The sequence below is a fragment of the Eupeodes corollae genome, chromosome 1 (genome assembly GCF_945859685.1).
Source record: "Eupeodes corollae chromosome 1, idEupCoro1.1, whole genome shotgun sequence".
Lineage (NCBI taxonomy): Eukaryota > Metazoa > Arthropoda > Insecta > Diptera > Syrphidae > Eupeodes > Eupeodes corollae.
In genome coordinates, this window is record NC_079147.1 from 86,088,530 (window position 1) to 86,110,081 (window position 21,552).

Consider the following 21,552-nt stretch of genomic DNA (forward strand, 5'->3'; position numbering starts at 1 on the left):
GGCTGTCCGTGATGGAGTAGGATACACTAAGGCCAGTTTAATGGAACATTCTGATACCTCATGAATCTTCAAGCTTTATTGTAAACTTATTGAAAACAGTTTAAGTCCCGTGAAAGACTGATTATGTTAATATAATTGAGATCGTTAAGATTGTTATAAAAGAATTTTTCTTAACAATTCTTGCGGTTTTGAGCTGAAGCAGGGCATAAAGTTTCTACAAAAGTCATTACAGAATACGCCTAGCTGCGTAGCGAGCTTTACTTTTAGATAGTGCACGGTTATGATATCGATTATTAAGCTTATATGTGATCTGCTTAGAGGTACCAAGCACCTGGCTAGCGCATCTGCATTACAATTTTCTGGAATGTCTCTATGGCCCGGCACCCAGCAAATGTGAATATTAAGCTGTTGTGTCATCTCCATTAGAGATGAGTTGTGAATTGTTATAGAATTTGTAGAGACGGAGTCCATAGATTTTATAGCGGTCTGACTAACTTGGAAAATAAGGATATCAGATGTTCATTCATATCACGTTTTCTTTAAGCCAGGAGTTGTAAGAGCCATTTATTACCAAAAGCTTTTTTGCAAGAAAAGGGTTTTTCAATTCTTTCTTGTATACTGCGTTTCCAATTTAGTTTTCGTCTTAAATAAGAGGAGGAGGATTTACAAATACAATTTTGTGTTTCCTTGAAAATAGGACTAATTCGGTTTTGTGTGGATTAACACCCAGTCCACACCGATCAACCCAAAGTATTACTTATTTAAGGCATTTTGTAAGAGTGCTTTAAGGATGTTAAGATGCTTTCCTGAAACCACTTGAACAAATTTGATTGTTTCAAGCCGCAGTTAGAGAGCTAACAAAAAAGTGAGTATTCCGCGATTCTTCACTTGAAATTTTCTTCTTTTTCAGACAGCTTGGTATTGCTGGATAAGTTGAAAGAATTGTATGTATCCCGGATGTTTTTTTTATAATTCACAAGCAAGGGGTTATTCGTACCCTTTATATGTTTATATTTAAACATAGTGCGAGCGTTAGGAAAATAGGGAATGATTTAAAAGGAGATACCGGTGCACATTGATCTTAAAGTTCTGAACATCAAAATGGGAGTGAAAAACAGAGTTGGCCAAAGCATTCCACATTCTCAATGTGCGATTTAAGAAAGAATCTCTATACTTTACAGTACGAACGAACTGAGCTCAAGGGCAAACTGATGAGAATTCCTGATAGTCCGAGTATCCCGGCTGAATAGTTTAAGGGGTGGGAATGTTACTTGCTATTTCGACAGAACATTGTTTGTAAAAATATCGATGAAACAACGAAAGGCATGAACCATTGCGACGGTGTTCTAGCGATGTAAATGTTTCGATTATAGTTCTGTCGCCTATCATTTTTAAATCCATTTTTTGATTTCTATCCAATAGATTTAAACTTGTTTTAGGGGCACCTGCGCAGATATGCAAATATATTCAAGCTTTGGACGGATGAAATCTTTGTAGAGTATAGAGTATAGTCAGATCAGAAGGGGTTAAACAAAGGGGTAAAAACGTCGGAGAAATTCTAAGCATCTGGCAGCATTTTTGGCGATATCAAATATGTGATGATTCCATAAGATACACATACCGAGTACAAATAGTTGATTAGTTTCCTGGATGCAAGTGCCACTCATAGATAGTGGAATCGGGGGTTCGTTATGCTTTAATGACAGGAAAAAGCATTGATTTTTCGAAGCATTAAATTCTACACGGTTTTTGATTCCCCACTGAACAATGCTGTCAAGATCAGAATTTTATGAGCTTCTCATACGCTGCCGTTGAAGTCCCACATCCGAAGGAGAAGGATGTGAATCTAGAGACAAATATGAAAAGCTGAGGGTACTGTCGTCGGCGAAACAGTTTAATGGATTAGAAGTGACAGACACGAGATCATTTATGAATAAAAGGAAGAAAGTCGGAGACAAAACGGAGCCCTGGGGAACACCAGCAGTTATTTTATGAATTTCAGACTTGAAACCATCTAATACATCTTGTATTGAACGGTTAGAAAGGTAATTTCTAATCCAACGAAGAAGAGGTTCATCAATACCAAAAGCACGTATTTTCGATTAGTGAGCTTGGTGCCAAACTCTGTCAAATGCTTTTGAAATATCAATCTTACTTTCTCCAAAACGATGTAAAGATTTGTTCCACTGTTCTGTGATATAAATCTAGAGATCACCATTGGACCTATTGCATATTAAACAACTAAATCCATTAGGCTGCTGTTGGCCCATTAGATTTGAGTTTGTTAAGATTTGTTTGAAGTTTCTCACTATTAGATTAAATAAGGGTTGTTTTAGTGTACATAACTAAGGACACTCATCACGAAAATTTTGTATGAGATTTTGGATTTCCTCTAATCCATGTTGGCTTATGTCGACTTGTTCCATTATTACATGAGCTAACGATATCTGTAGTACCCGTGGCATGATGGTTAGTGCGTTGGACTGTTATGCAAGAGGTCTAGGGTTCAATATCTTAATTAAAAAAAAAAATTAATTTTCGTGGATACTGCCTCTTGCGAGGAATTGACAAATCCTTCAAGAGTAATTCTTGTCATGAAAAAGTGCTTTCTTAAACTAGCCGTTCGGATTCGACCTTAAATTGTAGGTCCCTTCCATTCCTGACAACAGTACTCGCACACAGGAATGGTTGAGAGTTGTAAGTCACTAGGCCCTGGTTCACAACGGACTGTTGCGTCACCCCATTTGATTTGAACGATGTCTGTATTAGCACGAATCGCTCTAGCGAAAGCATTTCCTTGTAGCATCTTTTCAACAGAAACCGGAGCGTATATATGACTCATTAACTCTTGCAGCCTACTTCCACTAATCAGAAAACCTGTTGGAACAATATAGGTCATTAACGGGTGAAATCCACCCAATCTTTCTACGCATATTGATAGACGGGACTCAGATGAAGCTGCGACAACGATTTCCTTACCTAATAGCTGATATCTCCAATAACTAAGCTTAATAGGATGAAGAACAAAACCCTAAGCTTGATATAGGTTTACCAACTTCTTAGAACCAAGCTTTCTGTATATAAATAAGATAAGGCTGCTTAGTTTTGGAGACATGAACGATCTGGGACGCACAACTGATATAATTCTATGCCCTTTTACGATGCACTTCCATTTTCTAGTTTCAATGTTCGTTTTCTTTAGTATAAGAGTTTCCAGAAACGTTTTTAGGTACACAATTGAGACTAACGCGTTTGAAAAAATCATCATATGTTTTCCTCACATGCCTGTAGAGTTATTTTACAAACTCAAACAAGTACAAACAAATTAATAACATATTTCTTTGGAAAATTTAATAAGCCTTAATTTTGTCTTCTCCGAGTTTGAAAAACAAAATATTGAAAGGATAAAAAGAGAGTTCAACCGAATGGAAGATGAGCATAATTTTTAATGCTGTGTTTGTATACCATTCTTGTTTTAAAACAAAGGTAGATGCAACGCTCAGTTTGATATATATGCAAAGCTTCACCTATAGATATGAATAATCTTGATCTTATTCGTTTGGATTGCAATCCCTTTACGTGCAAATAAAATGTATGGAAGATCTTAAAATTGAGAACAAAAACTGGCAGGCCAGAGGGTTTGAAGAAAAATTGGCAATTAAACAAAAGAAAGAACTTTTGCAGGACGCATTAAGAATGTTGGTTGTTATTCTAAACTAGGTAAAGGAAACACCAATGGTGGCAACACAGCCTGAACATTTTTCAAAGATCTAACAAAAACCGCTTGAATAACAGACTTGGAAATGGAGTTGGTTGAACGTTTTTCAATTGTTGCAAAATATAAATATATCTGGTATTATAAGTCCACAAGTGTTCACAAAATGTTGCTGTACGGATCTGACATAATAGACTGTCTGCGAATAGCTATCGAACAGCTTTCGGAAGATATCTTAAAAGCCTGTCATAAGGATTACAAAATTGTTCGAAGTGGGAAATATGTGTTCAGAAATATGTGTAGAAATAATTAAAATTAAATAAAATCTTAATCTAAATCTAAATCTAAATCTAAATCTAAATCTAAATCTAAATCTAAATCTAAATCTAAATCTAAATCTAAATCTAAATCTAAATCTAAATCTAAATCTAAATCTAAATCTAAATCTAAATCTAAATCTAAATCTAAATCTAAATCTAAATCTAAATCTAAATCTAAATCTAAATCTAAATCTAAATCTAAATCTAAATCTAAATCTAAATCTAAATCTAAATCTAAATCTAAATCTAAATCTAAATCTAAATCTAAATCTAAATCTAAATCTAAATCTAAATCTAAATCTAAATCTAAATCTAAATCTAAATCTAAATCTAAATCTAAATCTAAATCTAAATCTAAATCTAAATCTAAATCTAAATCTAAATCTAAATCTAAATCTAAATCTAAATCTAAATCTAAATCTAAATCTAAATCTAAATCTAAATCTAAATCTAAATCTAAATCTAAATCTAAATCTAAATCTAAATCTAAATCTAAATCTAAATCTAAATCTAAATCTAAATCTAAATCTAAATCTAAATCTAAATCTAAATCTAAATCTAAATCTAAATCTAAATCTAAATCTAAATCTAAATCTAAATCTAAATCTTAATCTAAATCTAAATCTAAAAAAGAGCTAGGATGCGACCTAAACTGATAACTTCCCATCACGTCTGTCTATTTGTCTTGCTTAAGAGTTTGTAGGTTTTGTTGATCAGCTAAAAAAGTTATCAGTTGAATTACCAAAGTCTTGTTATGTTAAATAGATTTTTGGTCGAAAACGAATTTGTACCAATTTTAGTAGCATTTCGTAAATTTTCACAAATTGGATGAATGAAATTAATTTGGGAGTTATCAAGAACCGAACAACAATTTTTACCAAATTTACGTACTTCTTGTAGATTTAATTTTTTATGAAAAAACCGACTGTTTGATAATAATTGAAAACAATATTTTCTGTGAAATAAAATAAGTTTGAAGCCAATATTTTTAATTTTTGATAAGCTGTTTGAGTCGAAAGTAAATTTTTATCAAGCTTTAGTATTGTTTTTTTTTTAGTTTTATTTTTTGTAAGAAAACTGTCAATTCGATTTTTTTCAAAATTTTATCGAATGTTGAAAACGATATTTCTTCCAAGATAAAATTAGTTTGAAGCCAATATTTCAAATTTTTGAAAACATATTTGAGTCGAATATCAATTTTTACCAACTTTTGTTAAATTTTGTTAGGTTTTTAATTTTTTGTACAGAAACTGTCAATTGCATTTTTTCAAAATTTTACTGAGTCTTAACAACAATATTTTTTGAAAGATTAAAGTAAATTTAAGCCAATATCTACAATTTTTGAAAAGATTTGAGTCGAAAATCAATTTTTACCAACTTTTATACATTTTTTTTTAGGTTTTTATTTTTTGTAAAAAAACTGTCAATTCAATTTATCTCAAACTTTGTCCTAATGTTGAAAACAATATTTCTTATAAGTAAAAATTAATAAGTAGCTATTAACTCAAATTTTTGAAAAGATATTTGAGTCGAAAATCATTTTTACCAACTTTTGTTAATTTTTTTCAGTTTCGCTGAATGTTGAGAACAATATTTTTTGAAACATAAAAGTAAATTAAAGCCAATATCACAAACTTTTGAAAAGATATTTGAGTCGAAAATCAATTTTTACCACCTTTTATTAATTTTTTGTAGGTTTTTATTTTTTGTAATGAAAACTGTCAATTTGATTTTTCTCAACATTTTTCAGCATGTTGAAAACAATATTTCTTATAAGATAAAATAAGTTTGAAGCCTAAATTTCAAGTTATATTTGAATCGATATTGAATTTTTACCAACTTTGAGCAATGTTTTTTTTTTATTTTTATTTTTCATAAAAAAACTGTCAATTTGATTTTTTTCAAAATTTTATGAGATGTCAAACATTATTCTTCGTTGCACAAAATTGTTTTAGAGATGAAATGATATTTCAGTAGTAAAATTTCAATTTTATTGATTTATAAAAAAAACCGTTATATTTTTTCAAAAAATATACCTGTTTGGTATCACGTTACAATTTATTATATAAAATTTAACTCAAGTCTCTAGCGTTTTTGGTTCGTAAGATATTTAGGGTTGACCAAAATGTTCACCTTTTTTTCAAACTTTGCAATAACTTCCTATGGGAAGTTAAAAATCTGGTAAGATCAAATAGACTAAAAACATTTAAATAAAATGCAAAGCATAATAAATACTTTCGGATCGGCTTTGAAATATAACCAATCAAGTTATTTCGAATCAGCCTTTAATTCTGTTGTATCATTCAAATTTTAATCAAAGAACAACATGTGCAGGAACTGGATATTGAAATTCCCAGGTTTAAGCATATTTTTAACCTATAAATTAAAAATAATAAGCAAACAAAACATTTTACCTACCAATGGATACATGTTCAATTTTAAATTCGCAATCCTGAACCAATATTTACTTAAAACACGCCCGAGTTTAATTTACACATAATTATTTTTATTTACCTGCTTCTAATATTTAAACGACTCACTCCTCACACCTTCGAGTGAAATTTTCAAAAATGAAAAAAATAAAATAAAAATTAAGTCAACAAATCAAATGGACCGAAAAAGTCATCAATTCGCTAATTAAAAATAAACCTTCTAGTGCTTTTGGGGAATTTTGAATTTGTATATAAATGTTATGTGTGCTTTCTGCATTACTGACTTCTCTCCAAATATTTGACATCTCTAAAAAGTAGGCTTTGGAAATAAACTGCCTTGGGCCGTCAGAGGCAGTGATGGCTGTGCGGCGCGGCGGAGCCAAAGTCGCGTCTCGTCGGTTGTATAACATACCTCAATAAAATGTAAGATACTATTTCTTGTAGATTAGATAAACATTTTTATATGTAAATCGGAAAAGATACAGAAACGGGAGGTAGATAAAAGTTAAGTCTTTTCGGAACGAATACGAATATAATATTTATGTACATATTTAACAGAAAAAGATATGACTGGAATCTCGTTTCACCAAAATAAACGCAATCAGCTCTTAGCATTGTGCCCATAAAACACGGAATCTTCTCCAAAGTAATCGTCATGCATTTTATTTTTTTTTTTCCTTCTATTTCTTCATTTTTATGTTTATTTTGTTTGGTTTTTGTTTTTGTTGTTTTATGTTTTTATATGAGTTTATATCCATCCATCCATCCATCCAACCATCGCCATCCGTTCATATTCGCATTCGCATTCATTCAGATATCCAACGAGTCTTCTTCGTCCATAGATATTTTGCTTAAAACAGGTCGATCAAGTGGCTTCATGGAGTCTACACTTTTAGGTTCATTAAAGCAAATTACATTACAGTGTTGTGCTTAAAATTTGTATAAATAATTAAAAAAAAATAGAAACAAATTTTATGCAATTAATGAAATTTGATGAAATTTAAATTATCTTCTATGTTAGACAGTTTTGAACACTTCTCATTCAAAATTGATATAAATTCGAAAAAAAAATCAACTAACCGTTTTTTTTTACAATTTTTTTATGCATTTTTCACCTCGAATATTTTACGAACAAGAAATTATATTAAATCTAGAGGATTTATTCTCAGAAGTACGAGTATTGGGGTTGAATTGTTTTAGGGGAAGAATGCAACTGGCTATTTCACTAGAGCATTGTTTATTAAAATTGCGATAAAGTAATGATAAACAAGAAACCTTGTGACGGTGGTCAAGAGATACAAAAGTTTCAGTAATACGGTCACCTATCACTTTAAATCTCTCTTTTAAACTCTGCCCAAAAGACTCAATTGGGCTATTAGAGCACATACCAAGATATGAAAGTGGTAGGTTTTATAAATAATAGCCAGATCAGAAGGGTTAAGAAACTTGTTGCATCGACGGAGAAAACCTTAACACTTAGAAGCGTTTCCGGTGAATCCAAATATGTACATTTTACTCACTCGACAACAGATGGTTTGTGATTCCCATATCTAGACTTGAAACTGTTTAATATCCTCAATGCAAGTACCACCCATGGATAGTGACATTAGGAGAGAGTTATATTTTTGAGACAGTAGAAAGCATTTTATTTTACATTATTTTACACGGTTTTTGATTCCCTATTAAACAATGCTGTCAAGATCAGGATTGTATGAGCTTATCATACGCTGCTGTTGGTAGTCCACATCTAAAGAATAAGAGCGAGAATCTGTAAACGAATATTAAGAGCTGAGGGTACTGTCATCAGCGAAACAATTCAGTAAAGTTTTAGAAAAAAGATCATTTATAAAAATGAAGAAGAGTGTCAGACACAAGCCAGCGCCCTGGGCATGACAGCATATATTTTTTGAATATCAGATTTCAACCCGTCTAATAATACTTAATTAAACGCGTGGAAAGGTAACCCAACAAAGAAAAGTTTCAACAATACCAAATGAACGCATTTCCGATAAGAGAGGCTGATGCCGAACTCTATCAAATAGCTTTGAAACATCAAGTGCCATAACCTAACAAGTTTCGGAACCGAAGATGACACATTTTTTACAAATGACCAGAAATGTTGATAACCAAATTTATAAAATGTTGTTAACTTTGTTCTTAGAAAAATTCAATTGATATTTAAAAAAAAAGAAGTGAAACCTACCACAACAAATAACAACTGAAAACAAATGGTTTTGGATTTAAGTATCTTAAAAACTAAGAATGATAATGACTGAAAACGTTTTATCTTAAAGTATCGGTATGGATTGCATTTCAGCTTTTTAGTTTTGTAAAACGATAAACACCTTTCATAATATGAACAATTTAAGCCCCTTTATAACAGCTACAGAGTATCTTTTCTGGTCGCGGAGCTTAAAAATAAATAAATAAATTAGATGGGACAACAGTCCGTTGAGAACTAGGGCCTAGTGAGTTACAACTCTCAACTATTCATGTGTGCGAATACTGTTGTCAGGGATGGAGGGAACCTTCAGTTAAAAGTTCTTCATGAGAAGAATAAATGGAAAATGTATCAATTCCTCGAAAGAGGCAGAACCCGTGAAAAATCTTTAGATGTCATAGGCAGTAAGCGAACTCAAGACCTCTGGCATGACAGTCCAACGCACTAACCATCATGCCGCGGATACTAAACCGCGGCGCTTAGATAATCAAAAATTCAAATAGTTTTTTAATTTTCTTTCAAACCTAGTCAAATTCATTAGTAACAAAGTAATCTCCCATTATACCTAATCTAGCCCTTCAAAATCCTTCTAAAAGTGTTTATTCTTTCCCCTTTAAAAACAATATCACATGTAAAAAATGCATTAACATGATGATGCGAAGCCGATTTTGTATCTAGTTTGACTTCTTCTTATAAACAATTCTATCTGAGTTGATGTTGTAAGAAGAACCAACGTAAAGGTACCCACGTTGCGTGTAATTCCATTATCAGCTTAAAAAGCATTCTCTATATCATAAATGAATACAAAAAAAGTTGTGCTACTTCTGATGTTGCAACTGATATATCTAATTATGCTCAAATAGCTGTATAAGGCTTTCGCAATTCCTACAATTATCTGTTTAAAAGATTAAATTTTTGATTATTCGCTTAATTTGCAGGTTTATATGAATAAGTCGCAAACCACATCGAGTCAACACAACATTGGTAACATTTTTTAAGCCTGATTTATGTGCCAGGCATGGAAAGTAAGTATCGATATTTTATGAGTAATGGCCTTTAAAATTAATGAAAACAAAATTTAGAGGATCTCTGCCAAGCACTTACAGAGCACTTAAGATCTTTGCTTACTGTATTTCGTCTTCAAAAGAAGTAATATTAAAATATATCCAAAAAATTTCTTCCTAAACATTATTTTGCACAGTACTGTATTCATCTGTGAAATACAAAATATAACTGTAAGCTGTTTTATGTTCTTATGAACATGATGGTGATGAGTATTGCAATTGAGGAATAATGTTCCATTTCAAATGTTGGCCTAGTCTATAGAAAAATATAGGTACCCTCTTAATATTTCTTATAGTCAGTTGCTTAAAGTGGCAGAAGTTATAAATTCAGAAAATTAGCGTGATCAAAGTTTGTTGTTGTTGTTTTTGTTATACTTTAAACAAAAATGAGATCTAGGAAATTACTACACACATGCGATGGTTTTCCGCATTTCTTTTGTTTTAAAATTAAGCAAACGAAAATAGGAAAAGATAAAATATAATTATGTGGGTATTGTTGCATAAATTTAAATTAGTGTTTGGATATCAAAAATAAACAGAAAAAATGAGAGCAGAAATTATTTATTACCCAAGATTAAAACATTATTTTCTTTAATAAGTTATACTTTAAATTATTAACAAAATAGACTTAATTATCTTTTAAAGATAACAATTTAGATAGACAAGAAGCTTGAGGGTACAAGTGTTTACCTCAGCTGAATTATGAATGATTAAAAAACATGAAATTAAATTTCTTGAATACAAATCTTTAAAACAAATCTGTAAAAATTATTTCGAACACAAATATGTTAATTCAATATTTTTCAAAAAAAAAGGTTGACCACGCAGTTGTTTTGTATTAAATTGCTAATAGTGTGAACTTAGAAAAACAATATTCATTGATCAAAGACGTATACTAGGCATCAGTTATAAATTTCTTCAGTTATACGTTGTGACAGTCAAACTTTTCCTTATTTATATGTTTCCTATATTTTTTGTTTAAATGGTAGACATGTGCATTCAAGAGGACACAAACGTCTACAGGTTATTCTCAAAACCCACCTCTGCCTATCAACTCCTACTCTCACCTCCCTGCTGTGAACATCGGGTGCCTAGTACCTCAACTAGAGATTTAGTTCTAACCAAACGAGAGAGGGGGAAGAGGTATTTCCACTAAGGCACCTCTCCTTATCCAGACGGCAGCGGAGGAATTCTCGAGATGCAATCAACGGCGGCGTCTACAGTTCCAGTAGGGTTTAACTACTTAGTGAACACCTTATAGGGTTTCTTCGACATATTCGGAGCCCAGGCTGGTAGGGAGAAGTTTATCCGGCTCTCCGTCTTTGGATTTATAGTAAGGATCTGACCCTCCAGGTTGGCGGTTGTGTCATCGGGGTGACTTCCTTGCCACGTCAAAACATCATAGTTACGAAGCACCAACAAGCCTCGGATATGGACAGATTCACTGTTGATAACCCACACAAATGAAGTAAAGACAACGAACTTCCCTTAACAGACCACGTGCAATTAGCGGAAGTCCTAAACTGCTGCAAGACAGATATTACCGCCATCCAAAAAGTGCGATGGGATGGACCGGGCAAACGCAAACTAAAAGACTGCGCCAGTATAAGCCTAATATGCAGGCATGTCCAACAGAGGAGTAAACAGTATACAGGATGTCCGAACATTCCGAGGGGCCAACATTGACTAGGACCACTACCTCGTTGTACCTCGATCCAAGGCTAAACAAGGAACTACTGTGAGAAGTTTCGACGCTACAATCGAAAGAGACTGCCATGTCCTTTTCCGATCGGGTCTCTAATAACCTCTTAAGGAGTCCTATGATGCCTGATCTAAGCATTGAAAACCAATGGCAACATTGCCTTGCAGCCATCAGAGATGACGCCTCTGAAGTGCAAGGTTACACACGGATGTCACAACAGGAATGAGGTACGTAAAATTTACCAAAAGGTTAAAAAAAACCTCCCAAGGGTACCAGCCACGAACCGAAGTCTGTAAGGACGTTCAGGGGAACATCGTAGTAGAACCGCAGTCTATGTTGAGAATATGCAAAACCACTTTTCCAAATTATACAATGGCGATGACGAACCAAATTCCGCTGCAAAGGAGATAGAACTACTCAACGTAGATGACGCAGTTCAACAATTCCGCCTACCCTACCTCGACGAAATGAAGATAGCTGTATCTAAACTAAAGTCAAACAAAGCTGCCGGAGCTGACGTCTTCGCTGCTGAACTATTCAAAGCTGCAGGTGATGACTTAGTAGGGAGCATGCACCAACTCATCTTCAAAATATGGTCAGAAAAAAGCATGCCTAATGAATAAAATCTCTGTTAGCTTACCCAATACACAAGAAGAAGTGGGACCCTATACATTGCGCTAACTATAGACTCATCAGTCTTCTGAATATAGCATATAAGACCCTTTCTGCGGTATTATGTCACGTGTGAAGCCGTTCGTGAACAACCTGATAGGTCCTTACCAGTGTGGCTTCAGACAAGGAAAGTCCACTTTCGACCAAATATTTAAACTACTACAGATCCTGGAAAAACCCAGGAACTTCAAATCGATACCCAATATCTCTTTAACGATTTTAAAGCCGCATATGACACCATAAATAGGGAAGAGCTCTGCAGAGCAATGTTTAGTTTTGGCATCTCTGTCAAACTTATCCGTTTGTGCAGAATGACGATAGAGAATGCACGCTGCTCTATCAAGGTCGGAAAAGATCTTACCGATGCATTTGATGTCAGAAAAGGTTTTAGACAAATCGATGCACTGTCATGCGACTTCTTCAACATCGTTTTGGAAAAAATTGTGCAAAACTCAACCGTCAACACTAGAGACACAATCTTCCAAATGTCCATCCTCGGATACGCAGAAGATATTGACATAATTAGAAGATCAAAGCGTGATGTCAGTGGAGCTTTTTTTTGAGCATTTCGACGGAAGCGAGGAAGATTTGCTTAGTGGTCAATGAAGGCAAGACCAAGTAGGTATATGCTGTCATCAAAAAAGGACACTGAACAACGACGTCTTGGACAAAACGTCACCATGGACAGCTATAACTTCGAGGCAGTTATGGACTACCTAGACACCGCTATAAACACAGACAACGACACCAGCGCTGAAATCAAACGAAGAATAACTCATGCAAATCGCTTCTTCTTTGCACTTAAAAGGCAATTAAGATGTAAAGTCCTTACTCGAGCATCTTAAATCACGGTTCTCATTTATGGCGCTGAGGCTTGGAGCCTGTCAAAGAAAGATGAGAGCGTTTTAGGATGCTTCGAGTTACTAAGCCGAATTGCCGCACTTGGCCCTAATTAGGATCAACGAGTAATTGTGGAAGAGCCTATGCATTTACAACTTGTGAATTTTTAATCATCGGTCATCCTCGATGACTCGATAAGGCGTTAAAAAAACTTAAAAAGATGTTATTGTCAAATGGAATGCTGTTGGTAGTGAAAAACAAAACACGTCCATACGTAAGGGGAAACCTTTTTCGTCAACTATTTCTCAAGATCCAGTACTCCAAATAGATTTTGTTTTACAGATAATAAACTAAAAAAATTCATAAAGCAACTTAAACAAAAATTGGCACATTTGTTTAACACTAAATATCTTTCCAACGAATAACTGAAATGACTTCAATTCAACAAACGATTTTTATAAAACATAACTAAATGTTTTTCATCCCGAATATTTTGCGAACAAAAAATAATATTAGTTAGAGTATGCATCGGAGAAAAAAGATTTTTGACATCAAAAATAAATTTTAGAAAAATCGAAGTGACAGTTTTCTTAAAACCTTAAAAAATGCTACTACAAGTTAGTAAAAATTGATTTCTGACTCGAATATCTTGGCAACAATTAAAGATAACTACCTTCAACTTATTTAATCTCGTACAAAATATTGTTTTTGACATTTAGTATACTTAAAAAATTTAAATTTTATTAAAAAAATGTTACAAAAAAGTTTTTGACAATATCTTGAAAACAGATACTTCACAGAACAGATATTCAAATTAAACTTATTTATCATATGTAAATTAACTTATCTTAACTAACCTACAAAAACACCTAACAAGCTTGATGACAAAGAAAAATAATGACTTCAGACTTCTTATCTTTTACTAAAATTTGTTATCAATGCTTTGTGCAACTTTTAAAAATATCGACAGATTGGCACGATGTGGAAGTTATCAGTTTTTTTAATGATTCATCTGCTCAGTTTTGCTTTTATTCATAAATGAAAACAAAGAAGCTTAAAATAATCCAAGGCTAATGAAAAAAGTCCCAAAAATGCGAATCAACTAGTAAATCAACAGAATTACTGAAAAGTCAACAAAAAATTATAAGCAATCTTCAGGTACAATCATTTCAAAATTCCCCATTTACAGCGAAGAAGCTTATAAAAAAGCAAAATTTAACAGCTAACTGGATCCTACATATTATTATTTAAAGTTGACGTATTTGTATACATTGCTGTATGTTTGTGGTTATGTAGCTTATACCTGTTCCCATTGGCACTTTGAGTCAAGTTGAATAGACTGAATATCGTCTTTTCTATCCGTCTCGGAGTCGGAATGTACAATGTACACAATTAAGAAACAAGAAGACCAGAGATAGTTCCCCACTGACCCATTGATATGGTGTGGTGCCTATGTGGCCAAGATGTATTGCTCGATAGCGAAAATGTCAGAAATATTTAAACCGGGCAATCAGCTTTTGCAGCCGCCACTTGTCATTGGCTTGAACGTACTAAGTATACAAACATACCTGCCTGCCTGCATGGTATGGTAATAAATTAATAGCCGAAGGTTTTCGTTGGATAAGAGTTTTTCTTATAATAATTTTTTCCTCATTTTTACCAGTTAATGGAATAATTGTCGGTTGTGGTGTAAATAGTGTTTATCTGTTAAAAACGCGTCTATTGCTCAATATTCCTGCAGATTGATGGAACTCTGTTCAAAAACTCTTTACTTTGCTTCATGCATAAGAGATTTTGCAATAATTTATTTTTATTAGTTTGTCTGTTTACCTACTTATCTACAAAGGTGCATAGCTAGTACCTGGTCTGTGGTTTGATGTTGGAATGGAATGAAATGTGGTTTTGTCCGAGTTGCTTTTTGAAAGACACCGTTCGTTGGCTAACAACGATGATTTTTGGTTGGCCTAAAAGAGTAGGTACACTATAACTATTACAGTGAATCAAAACTAATTTTAATTTTATAAATTTCACACGGTTTTGCAAAAATAATTATGTATTTCCTAACAAGATTATTTATCTAAAAAGAAGACCAGTAAAAAGAAAACGTCTAATAGTAGACTTTCATTTTATGCCCAAGCAAAACAATCTTAATACAAAAATCATGCTTCTTTGAATGCTTACATTTTCTTTTTTTATAAGTTAGACACACTTAAGGAGTTTTGAATGTCTTTAATATCCCAGAGACAAAAGAGACAGATTAGGAAAAAGAGGTGGGTTTAGAAGAAGCCATGAAATAAAACCATGTTAAATAGGACCAACCAAGTAGTACCCGTAGCGTGATGGTAAGTGCGTTGGACTAGGTCCTGTACAACGGGGCTCGAATCAACAGAATTGACAATTTCGTGATAAAACTCGTTCGAGGTCACATTGCAAGAGCTATGTCTTCAACCAACAATTTAATTTTCGGGGCGTTCTATCCGAACGACGAGTATTTAGAGAGTGCACGCTTGAGCGGCTTCATTCCACCAGAGGCATTCCTCTTTTTAGACAAATGCGGTCTGATACAGGATAGATTGGCAGTCCCGTTAATCTACCACGTCAGACGAAGAACCTTGGATAGGCGACTCCTGTACAATCGGGACGTCATGGCACAAGGCGGAGCAGAGCTCCTTCGGTTAACGGGACCGAACTGATAGGGTGAAGCGGGAGAACCAGTTTTGGTGGCTTCAATCGGCACTTGATAATGGGTAGTCGGGATGGGATTTAAGCCTTGGCCGGCTTACATACTTGTTTTATAGTTTTAGTGTTTAGTTTTAAGTAGAATAGGCATGGTGGCACAAAAAAAATACAAACAAAATTAAAAAATAAAAAGAAAAAAAAAATCAAAGAAAAAAAAACATGGAATAAAAAAAGAAAAAAAACCATACAAAAAAGACAGTAAAATATAAAAACAAAAAACGTTAGATTTGCTGCTGTGGTTGTTCTAGTTTTAAGTAGTTTATAGGTAGAATAGGTAGTTTAAGTTAGTTTTAAGTTTTATTTAAGGACCTTATTTTAAGTAGTTTGTAAGTAAAAATAAATAAAAAAAGGATATTGATATTAGTTTTTTGTTCAAATTTTCTAATAAATACAAAAATATCTTAGGGCCGAAAGGCATTAGTATTAAGTGTTATAGTTTAACTTAGAGTGTCCGTATGGGACCATTAAGTTAGTTGTAAGTTATGGATAATTAAGCTAGTTTTATGAATTTTTGTCTAGCTTTAAGATAGGTTTAAGATTGAATAAATAAAAATGAATTTGAAAAAAAAGTGCGTTGGACTGTCATGCAAGGGCTCTTGGGTTCAATCCCTGCATGTGCCACCTAACTTTTTTCATGGGTACTGCCTCTTGCGAGGAATTGACAAATCCTCCAAGAGTAATTCTTGTCATGAAAAAGTGCTTTCTCAAATTAGCCGTGTAGGTCCCTTCCATCTCTGACAACATTACTCGCACACAGGAATGGTTGAGAGTTGTAATTCAGTTGTAAGGCCCTGGTTCTTCATGGACTTTTGCTCCATCTATTTTGTTTTATTTTTTTTAAATTAAGACCAACTTTTAAAATTTGGCATTATTACACTTTACAAAATTGTTAAAAAGGCCTAAGGTCAAGAGTTGGTCATTTTTCAAAAGTGAAACAGGCGAAATTATTTTTAGATATAAGACCATTTCTACGATGAGCATAAAATTTCTTGAACATTACTATGGCAGGGAAAGACAGAGTTGTATAACTTTGTGGTGGCCAAGTTTGGCATAGTATAGAGGGTGTGTTTTGTGTTTGAATCCATAAAATGTGCCCCTTATTATTGTCTATGGTTTCACTGAATTTCAAACTGTTATTTCATTTCTTTTTAGTAAGGTTTTGAAATGCGTCATTAATCTTTCAACCCCAGAACAACTGTTCCACATTTTAAACATCTCCCTGGAGGTTAGAAGCCTTTTTTTTTAAATCGAAGACAATCTTTAAAACATGCGAATTTATCATAGGTGGCATCAGCAGTTTTTATTTCTTCAGTAATGTCGTTGTAATTGTAAATGGCTAGCGCTATGGAAGTGGCGGTAATGTAAAGAAATTACCGACAAAATTAAAATACAAAAAAATTACTCCCAAAATTATTTGAAATGTCGAAAAATAAATATTACGCAAATAATTTGTTCCGTTTTTGATGTAGGATTCCTGTATGCTTAAACAAATCGCTAAAGTATAGTTTAGACTGTAACTCAAGCTATTTAAAGAAAGATTGGCGAATGCGTCATCTTTAGTCAAAATGTTGACAAGCTGACGTTAAGTACATGATTTACTACACATTGATAAATACATTATACAATTCAATATTTCAATTTAATCTAAAAGACAACTTCCTGCTTCCATAAATATTTTGCATCAAATAATTTTTTAAAAATTAATTATCAATTCACGCATGATATAAATAAAAAAAATATTAATGTTAAATCTGACATTAGATTAATTTATATCAATATATTTTTTATATTCGTCTACTCATTCAAATCTTATAATTATTCAAAGATTTGAATAATTTAAACATTTGATATCATAATAAATTTATTCACACTATTACTTTCAGCATTCAAAAGAGTTTCACCAGTATTTTGCATTAAAAAATATGTCATATTTATAATGAATCTTTGGTTTTTAATTGAAAAAAAAAGGATGCGGGGATGAGACCCACACTGATAACTTTCCATTCTGTCTGTCGATTTGACTTTTGTAAAACTTTAACACAATATTTTGTGTAAGATAAATAATTTCATGTCAATATGTTTCTTTGTTCTCCTAATACTTAAGTCGAAATCCATTTCTTATTTCGATCGATTTGTCTTGCTTAAAAGTTTGTCTATATGTACTCGTATCAATTTTTAAAAAATTTGCGTACTATTTGTTGTAGATTTTATTTTTTATGAAAAAACGGACTTTTGGATTTTTATATTAAAATTACTGAATATCGAAAACAACATTTTCTGTGAAATAAAATAAGTTTGAAGCCAATATTTTGAATTTTTCAAAAGCTATTTGAGGCGAAAGTAAATTTTTACCAACTTTTATACATTTTTTTTTAGGTTTTTATTTTTTGTAAAAAAAACTGTCTATTCGATTTTAATCAAACTTTGCAATAATGTTGAAAACAATATTTCTTATAAGTAAAAATTAATAATTAATCAAATTTTTGAAAAGATATTTGAGTCGAAAATCATTTTTTACCATTTTTGTCGGTTTTTAATTTTTTGTAAAAAAAACTGTCAATTCGATGTTTTTTCAAAATGTTACTGAATGTTGACAACAATATTTTTTGAAAGCTAAAAGTAAATTAAAGCTACTATCTCAAAGTTTTGAAAAGATATTTGAGTCGAAAATCAATTTTACCAACTTTTATAAATTTTTTTTTAGGTTTTTAATATTTTGTAAAAAACTGTCAATTCTATTTTTCTCAAAATTTCACTGAATGTTATTTCTTACAAGATAAAATAAGATTGAAGCCCAAATTTCAAGTTTTTGAAAAGATATTTGAATCGATATTCAATTTTTACCAATTTTTAGTAATGTTTTTTTTTTTTGATTTTTGTTTTTTATAAGAAAAACTGTCAATTCGATTTTTCTCAAAATTTTATCAGATGTCAAAAACATTATTCTTCGTTGCATAAAATTGTTTTAGAGATGAAATCATATTCAATTCTTAAAATTTTGGAGGTGACAAATTTTTTTTTCAGTTTTTTCGATTTATAAAAAAAAACCGTTGAATGGAATTTTTCCAAAAAATATACTTGTTTAGTATCATATTACAAAACATTGTTTTAAATTTAATTAATTAATAATTCAAGTCTCTAGCGTCATTAGTTCGTAAGATATTAAGGGTTAACCAAAATTGTCACCTTTTTTTAAACTGCTATGGTAAAAAAACCACCCACGCAATTGTCTTGAGAGCCCTTTCTGCATCTTTCTGCCTTATTATCTGTATAACAAAATTTATTTGAAATCGATATCTCTTCTGGTTCTTGAGCTATGGAGGACGAAAAAAACGTCGCCAACGTACGTACACACGCATGCACAGACATCTTTCTAAAAAAATTTTATTTCGACTCTAGAGACCTTGAAACGTCGGGAAATGTCAACATTTTCAGTTTGACAAATTGGACCCATTACAGTAACTTCCTATGGGAAGTTAAAAATTGAGAGGATGTTTTTTTAGCATAGAAATTTAAAAAAAGGTGAACATTTTGGTTTACCCAAAATATCTCACGAACCAATAACCATAACGAGTTGAATTAAATTTAATATTATTTATTATGACGTTTTACTAGATAAATATATTAAATCCAACTAACGGTTTTTTTATAAATAAAAAAGAAACTTAACCAAAATATTTATCACCTCAAATATTTTACGAGCAAAAAATGGCCTTATCTACAAAATAATCAGTAAAAGGTAACGTTTTTTGACATCTTGTACAATTTTGAGAAAGGACGAACTAAAATTTTTATAAAAAATAAAAACCTCAAAAAAAAAAAAATTTCTAAAAATTGGTAAACATTTACTATCGACTCACATATCATTTCAAAAATTTGAGATAATGGATTTAAACTAATTTTATTTTTTAAAAAATGATTTTACCAATATTCAGTAAGATTTAAAAAAAATAAAATAAACTATATTAAAAAAAATTAAAATCTAAACAAAATTAATAAAAGTTGGCAAAAATTGATTTTGGACTCAAATATCTCAAATTGGTCTGAAACTAATTTTATTTATTTGAAAATATTGGTTTTCATATTCAGTTAATTTTTTGTAAAAATCCGTTTTTTCATAAAAAAAAAATCTACAAAAATAGTACCTACGAAAAACTTGTAAAAATTGAACTTCGGTTCTCGATAACTCGCGAGCAATAGAAGTTATTGACTTAAAAATAATTTAATTTATGCAATTTATATTTGTTTATACAAGAAATAAAAACTTTTAAGAAATGCTACTAAAACTGGTCAAAATTGGTTTTCGCCTACAAATCTCGTTAACAAAAATAGATTTCTATTTCATTATATGCAACATATTGTTGGTAATTTTTAAATTTTTAAGAATAATTTAACTGACAAATTTTTTAACAAATCACGAAAACCTACAAGCTTTTAAGCAAGACAAATCGACAGACGGGATTGGACGTTATCAGTGTTGGCTCATCCCTGCCTCTTTTAATGTTTTTTTTGGAAATATCCTCTATAAAACTGTCTGGAATGTAAACATTCAAACAGGAAATTCAGACCCACGAACCACTAAAAGCTGCGATTGAGTTATCATCGTCTTCAAATTGTCTGTCAATTTCCTAAACTTTTTGAAAAAACTATGGGCAAAAGTTTTGAATTATATTAAATTGCGGTGAATATGGGGTCCATGGCAAAAGATCCACGTCTTTTGATTGAATTAATTTAACCTGCGTTTTAATTGACATTTCTATAGGACACCTTTTTTCCTCGTACAAACAGAAGTGTTCCTAAATTTTGAGTTGACTTTATCTGAATTAATCGTATGTATTTTTTAAGGACCAGGCCAGTCTTCATATTTGTTAACACATTAGGAATCTATTCTTCTACCTCTTACACCAAATCTTTTCCTCTCAAAACATTTAAGGCTGAAATGTTTTAATTTTTAATTCATTAGTAATTTTTTTTTTTCATAACTGTAAGCTTGGAAAATATTCTCTCAGCACATGCAGCAAAGTCAATATATTTCTTACAAGTTTGGATATACACAAAAATTTATTAAAGTGGTTTTTAAGTTTCCTATTTTGAACCAACATTGTTCTATATTTCCAATTTCAAAATATTCTCAAAATCAGCATCATAAGATTTTAAGATTTTTAATTAAAATAACTTATTGTTCTTTAATTTCTCCATTTTCAATGCTCATTTTACCGTCATGTGCGATATAAATATCTTCGATTTCAGCACTTAAGTAATAATTTAATTCAAATACAAATATACAGATCATGTGTCGTATCAACAGAGATTTCTATATGAAAGATAGAGATAGAAATATATAGTTTGGCTTATAATAAATAAAAGAATTGGGTGGCGCAACAGTCCGTTTGAGAACTAGGGCCTAGTGACTGACAACTCTCAACCATTCCTGTGTGCCAGTACTGTTTTCATTGATGGAAGGAACCTACAATTTTAAGCCGCATCCGAACGGCAAATTTGAGAGAGCACTTTTCATGTCAAGAATTACTCTTGGAAAATTTGTCAATTCCTCGCAAGAGGCAGTACCCGTGAAAAAAACTTTAGGTGGCATAGGCAGGGATCGAATCCAAGATCTATCGCATGACAGTCCATCGCACTTTTTTTTCTTTTTTTTTAATTCATTTTTATTAGCTCATTCTTAAACCTATTTTAAAGCTATACAAAAATTCATAAAACTAGCCTAATTATCCATAACTTACAACCAACTTAATGGTGCCATACGGACACTCTAAGTTAAACTATAAGACTAACTACTAATGCCTTTCGGCCCTAAGATCTATTTTACTTCAATTTATATTTTATTTA

General features: G+C 31.9%; 1 protein-coding gene across 1 annotated transcript in view; it reads right to left on the reverse strand.

Annotated features, from left to right (window-relative positions):
* LOC129953980 (protein artichoke) overlaps positions 1-21,552 on the reverse strand; it is a 70,875-nt gene that overhangs the window by 33,022 nt on the left and 16,301 nt on the right. The window lies entirely within an intron of this gene.